Source organism: Carassius gibelio, chromosome B21, assembly GCF_023724105.1.
Source record: "Carassius gibelio isolate Cgi1373 ecotype wild population from Czech Republic chromosome B21, carGib1.2-hapl.c, whole genome shotgun sequence".
Lineage (NCBI taxonomy): Eukaryota > Metazoa > Chordata > Actinopteri > Cypriniformes > Cyprinidae > Carassius > Carassius gibelio.
The window spans coordinates 17,573,221-17,580,161 of NC_068416.1; the positions used below are offsets into that span (position 1 = coordinate 17,573,221).

General features: G+C 34.6%; 1 long non-coding RNA gene across 1 annotated transcript in view; it reads right to left on the reverse strand.

Moving 5' to 3' along the window:
* Positions 1-6,716: 6,716 nt before the first annotated feature.
* Positions 6,717-6,941, reverse strand: part of LOC127985949 (uncharacterized) — a 1,274-nt gene continuing 1,049 nt past the window's right edge. The window contains exon 2 of the long non-coding RNA XR_008160706.1: positions 6,717-6,941. This exon is cut by the window's right edge and continues 171 nt beyond it. This is a non-coding gene — a long non-coding RNA (uncharacterized LOC127985949).

The window sequence follows — 6,941 nt, forward strand, 5'->3', positions numbered from 1 at the left end:
ATGTGTTAAGGAGGAAAATGAAAACATCCCCGCATAGCAATGGTGTCATCCTCTTCTCTTCTTCTACTTCTCCGACTGTACCTGCACCGTTCAGCACGACCGTCATCCAGCGCGAAACACACGCAGAGTGAACCCGTGATGCAACTAAGTTACTCCAAAGCTGTGTCTGACACTTCTTTCCTTTTACCTAGAGTTGTTCCGATTCCGAAACCATATCGGTGAGTACTGGAGTCAGTATCCTGAATCACCATGGTGGTACACCTATAATAAGTGTTTATTTTCGGACTATTTTAGTCCGGCGGGTCGCCGCCGCTGTGGAGTAACACAGGACCTGGGTGACTCGTCCATAGTCATAAACCGAGAGAAGTAACGCCGGTTACAATGTTCTTCCGCAAGACGCATGTAGTTCTGTTTATTAACAGCTAGAGCGTGAAACAAAAACAGAAGCGCGACAAATAAACTGCGTACCTGTGTAGTGCGTACATGTGTCTCTGTTGTTAAAGTTTATCGTTAATTTGATACTCATTGTAACAATCGGGAGTCATGTAAACGTGACGTCACGTACGTCTTTTCTGGTCAGTCATCATGGAAACATGTCCAATGTATCTATGTTCAAAGATTTGGGAGTAAAACTCATTAGTATACAAAGTCGTTTAATTAATGCTTATTTGATAATAGCTGGAGATTTTAATGAAACTCCTGATGATGTACTAGATAGATTTCCTTCAAGAACCACCTCTAATGTACACAATAATCTTATTTTATGGTTATGTGAAAATCTTTCTGTTGTAGATGCTTGGCGTTTCTTTAACAGTGGTTGTAGTGGTTTTACCTGGTCCAACAAATCTGGATCCTCTAAGGCTAGAATCGATCTTTTTCTTATTTCTCATTTTATTTTGAAAGATGTTATCTCTGTTAATCATCAGTTTGCCCCATTTACTGATCATATGTTAATTCATTTGGACCTTAAGCAATATAGGAAACCAAGTAGCACAAGAGGTTACTGGAAATTTAATAATTGTCTATTGGAAGATGCTCCTTTTAATGATTATGTTACTCATCTAGCTAAAACTATGTTTAGTAAAATTGAAGGTGACCCTTGCTTTAGTTGGGAGTTCTTCAAATTTAAAGTTAGGGACTTTGCTGTTAATAGGAGTAAACAAATTAAGAGAGATAAAAATAATAAAGAATTTGAGCTTATTCACAGGTTAGGTGTATTAAAGCAGAAGAATAATCCCAGTAAAGAAGATGAGGTAGAATATAATGTCTGTCAAATGAAACTTGAAAATATGTACACAGAGATTGTTGAAGGGGCCTTCATTCGTTCCCGTGCAAAATGGATCGAGAAGGGTGAGAGAAACACTAACTATTTTTTCGCTCTTGAGAAAAGAAATCATAAAAAAACCTCCTTCTCTGCCCTAAATATTAATGGTGATTTATGTACAGATCCAGAAATGATCTCAACTTTTGTATACAACTTTTATGAAGAATTGTATACTTCTCAGTTTTCTCAAGATAAATGTGATTCTTTTCTTTTGAATTTTTGTGATAAAGTTTCAGGTATTAATGAGGATTTTAAATTATTATGTGATTCTGATGTATCTGTTACTGAAATAGAAGAGGCACTTAAATCTATGAAAAAGGGAAAATCTCCAGGTACTGACGGTCTGTCTGTTGAATTTTATTTACATTTTTGGGATCTATTAAAGCAGCCTTTATATTGTTTGTTTAAAGAATGTATTCGCAAAGGTGAGATGACGCCCACAATGAAGCAGGGACTAATTTCTTTGATTCCCAAATCAGATAAAGACCCACTTTTAATTGAAAACTGGAGACCAATATCATTGTTAAATGTTGATTATAAATTACTTGCTTTAATATTTGCTATTCGTTTAAAATCTGGTCTTAATAGTATAATTGGTGAAACACAAAATGGGTTTATGAAGAATAGACATATTAGTTCCAATATAAGACTTGTACTTGATCTCATTGATTATTCAGAGAATATTGATTCAGATTCTATTATAATGTTTTTGGATTTTTATAAAGCATTTGATTCATTAGAGCACCAATTTTTGTTTAAATCTCTTAGTGTTTTTGGCTTTGGAAATAAATTTATTAAGATGGTGAGAATGCTTTATAATGATATTAACTCTTCAGTTTTGGTTAATTTGCATACCACTAAACGTTTTAAGTGTGATAGAGGAGTGCGTCAAGGCTGCCCCATTTCCCCGTTTCTTTTTCTTTTGGCTGTTGAATTGCTATCACTTAATATTTTACAAAATCCCACTTTGAAAGGTATCTCTGTATTTGGTAAAGAATTTAAAATATCTCAACTTGCGGACGATACTACCTTATTCCTTAAAGATCAGAATCAAATTCTTCTAAGTATTCAAATTATTCAGTCCTTTTCTGAAGCCTCAGGCTTGTATTTAAATTTATCAAAGTGTGAACTATTTTGTCTCTATGATACCCAACAAACGTCAATTCATAATTTTCCAGTTAAAGACTGTATCAAGTACCTGGGGATTTCTATTACTAAAGATAGATCAATTCGTCAACATCTAAATTTTTCTCCTAAAATAAAGAAAACTAGAATAATCTTTAATTCTTGGCTTCAACGAGATCTATCCATTTATGGCAGAGTTTTAATATCTAAAGCAGAGGGTTTGTCCCGTTGTGTTTACCCTGCTTTATCTTTATTTGTAAGTGACAAAATTGTTGTTGATATAAATAAAATGTTGCTGAATTTTATTTGGAAGAATAAATCCCATAAAATTAGGAAATCTGTCTTGTCTAACAGACGTTCTGAAGGTGGATTAGAAGTCTTAGATTTCAAAGAATTAGTTAGTTCATTTAGAATTAGTTGGTTTAAAAAATGTCTCCGTAGTAATGATTCAATTTGGTACTACATCCCCAATACTATATTTCGTATATTAGGTGGTCTAGATTTTCTTTTAAAATGTAACTTTACTCCATCTAAATTGCCGATTTCTCTCTCAAACTTTCACCAACAAGCTTTACTTGCTTGGAAATTGTGTTATGTACACAACTTTTCCCCCCACAAAGAAATTCTTTGGAATAATTCATGTATTTTAATTCGTGGAAAGTCTCTTTTTATTGAAAAGTGGTATGACAGAGGTATTGTTTTTGTTTTGGATTTATTTAAAGATGATGGTACTATACTGGGTTATGAAGAATTTATGATTTTGTATAATCTTCCCCTGCCAGCTAGATCCTTCAATTCTGTTATCAAAAGTTTGTCTCCAAGTTATGTACATTTATTTAAGACATACCTGAGTTATAATGAGAGGAAAACAATTATGCCCAAACTTTTACTGGATGGAGTTTGTTTTCTTGATAAAAAATGTAACAGTAGATATATAAAGCGAATATTACATTATTCAGTATATACATCCCCTAGATGTAAATTTTTCTGGACCAATTTTTTTGATAATATTCACTGGAAGAGAGCATGGTTACTCCCTGAAAAATTTTGCATTTCTAATAAAATTAAAGAGGTACATTTTAAAATTTTGCATAATGTTTATCCAACAAACTCTCAAATTGCTCTTTTTTTGGATCTTTCTAACTTATGTGTGTTCTGCAGAGTTGAAGAAGAAACTTTACTACATTTATTTTATTATTGCAATCAGGTGAAGTCTCTTTGGGAGAACTTAAGTTGTTATTTATCTTCTTTTATAAAAGGTGATTTAAAATTCTCTTTGAAAGATATTTTTTTCTATTTTTCTGGTAGTAACCATGTTGTCGATCTTGTTGTCAATTTTTTTGTTTTGCATTGTAAATTTTTTATTCATAAATCAAAATTTCTCAATACGTTACCTAGATTTGATGTCTTTCTTGCAGAGATTTTACTCATTGTTAAATCTCTTAAACACATTGATAATAATAAGAATAACAAGTTTATTAAGGCTTATGATGCTATTATACTGAAAGAATGATTTTCCGGTTTCTTGGTTTTTGTTTTGTTTTTTGTGTCATTGTATGACAATGCAGTGCTATTTTGTATTTGTATTTCTTTTGTCTTGCAATAAAAAAAAAAAAAAAAAAAAAAAAAAAAAAAAAAAAATCATGGAAACATGAATACAAATAGAATCAATAACAACAGTCAAGTCCCTCTAGAGTAGATATTTTTTGATAACAAACAAAATATGTTTGCTGCGTGGATCAGGCGGACTTAATGAAAATGCAAATTCATTCTTTGCCAGCAGGAGATGTTTTAAAGCATAGACATAAAGCGCGAGAAATAGAGGTTTCCCCAGTAACAGCTGTAAACGAAGCAGAGCTGGTACGCTCACACGCTGCTTTATCAGGCATATAACATGCAAGTCCTACTTCAGAAATACAGCGATATAAAAACAACTGTGCCTCGTTTTGATATTTAAACATAAATGTAAGGAATTATTATTATTAAACGTGCAGTACGTTACGTAATGTTACGTTACTCATGTTTATTTAAGGAAGCCTTTTTGAAACTCGATCAGTTTTAAAATTGTGGCGAGTCTCCAAAAATAAATAAATGTATGGGAAACACATCCCGCAGCACAACCACCTGAGCCCAACTTAGACTACTCATCACCTTGGCTTTTACTGCGTTTGTAGATGGCACCGCAGCCAGACTGATATAACACAGACCGGAAGTTAACTTAGGTCCAGGCGCGTGCGCCCGATGAAACAGTCTATTCACCAAGGGGCAAGGAACTCGACCGGAAGTTGAAGTCGGGTGGGGGCTGCCATCTTTTAGCAGAACTTCACTTGCGTTAGCATTCCCATTGACTCCCATTCATTTTGGCGTCACTTTGACAGCGAATAACTTTACATCTGAGGCGTTTAAAGACTCTGTTTGTCCATTATTTATTTCTAAAGATACACGAAAATGTATAAAGGGCTCCATTACCTTCTATGTTACATTATGGCCCTGTAGAAACAGTTTTTGTAAAAAATAGGCTAACGATTGCGTCATAACCACTCGGCTCTCTGTCGCATTACCGTACAGACAGGAGGAGAAGCTCGCAGGCAATTAACTTAATATGGCGTACTGGCGTTACATTTTAAAATACTATACAAAATAATTAATCAGAATACTTACCTCTGCTCACTCACGACAAAGAACTCCCCGCTCAAGTTCGCCGTCTCTCCAAGATTAACGATGGCAGTTTTCACGCACAGCTACTAGAAGATTTACATCTGGCAGACAGGTTGCTGACGTCGTCAAGCTTCGTTTGAGTCTGCGCGTCAGAAACGGAAGTGCTAAAAAACGCTAAAACTGGGCTTCATTTGTCTCAATTGAGTTCCAATGGGGTCGCTGTGTCCATTTCTTTTACTGTCTATGCTATTCACCTTATTCCGCCCCGCCCACTTTTAATACTTCGCATTTCCGCATTTTGTCATCCGACTTCCGCTAAACCGATACGGCACGTCCGGTTACTAGTTTAGTAGTTGTACGATTGTTTATAGTTTGCTATAACTGTGGAGAAATGACAAAGAACGTTATTTTATAAATTGGGAGCACGATGAAAACGTCTTACGACGATCAAATGGTCTCAAATTGTCCCATCCATCGTCGCTGTTAACGTGGGTAATGTTAGACGATATGAAGAAGTGGCCAGAGTTAACCTATATATTTAACTGCCCTGTCAGGAGGAGTTGATGGAGCAGCAAGGAAAAATGATTTAAAAAAAAAATGTACCGAGGCTTACCAGTATTTACATAGTGAGACAGTTGGTCGTGTACTGTTACACAGCGAGGGTTTTTTCGTCTTTTTAAAATTGAACGTGCAACCAGCCAGTCGAGCAGTCTAACCTCTCAGCATGGTGCTGGTTAGTTTTGTGTGTGTGTGTGTGTGTGTGTGTGATGTTAATATACACGAAGTTATAAATGTTTAAAAGTATAATAACGTGTTTGATGACCATCATCAGACTAAGTATTTTGTCTAATAACTTAATTGCACAGTGGAGTAAGGTAAGTGAACGTTTATCAATTACACATTAGAAAAGGAGGAGGCTGGAACTTGGAAGTGAAAAACGCCTTATATCCAGGTATGCATAATTATTAGGCAGATTTTATTTTACAGATAAAACAAGCCAAAAAAAGATTATATATCACTTATAAAAGATTAAATGCAAAATTAATAGTTAAGATTGGTTTGGAATTGGTAAATTTTACCAAAAAAATATGATCAGAAAATCAGCTTGCCTCTTAATTCTGCGGTGTATATGCAAAAGGTAAGGTAAAGGTAAAATTTGGTAGGTGTACGTCAAGTCTAATCAATGAATAAGGTAAACGTCAAGTGTAATAATAATGAATGATTCTGAAATAAGACAACTGTGAAATCTTTGAAATGTATTTTAGGTTTGCCATGTTCTGTACAGGGCTGAGGGCCTGTAAGCTGCTCATCTGGGTTCCATCACAGCAAGTTACATGTGCCACACAATCAGCAATTCTGTGCCAAGACTGTAGCTAGACTACAAACCTTTTATTTTAAGTGTATGCTTCCTCGTGTCAGATGAGTTTCAGACAGGCTACCTGCTGCTTTCAACAAGATAGTTGCAGCTTTGTAAATAAGCAGGAATGAGAATAATTATGTTAAGGATAGGATATTAGGTAATTGGGGTGGGGTGTAGAGGGTGTGGGTGAAGAACTATATCAAATAAGTTGTTTTAAATCAGTTGTGTTAAACAAGAGACAGACTGTGATTTGTTTTTTAGAACATGGATCATTTAATATAAGTTGTATAAAATCATTTGTGATGTATTGATCAGTGTTTGTTGTTTTCAGGAAGCAAGAGACACCTTCTACTGACCATCCTATAAAATTTCAACATTTAATTTCCATATGTAATAAACCAAGATGGAATTAACTTAACAAATTAAGATAAATAAATAAAAACTATTTACAGCAGGTAATGTCAGGTGACACTG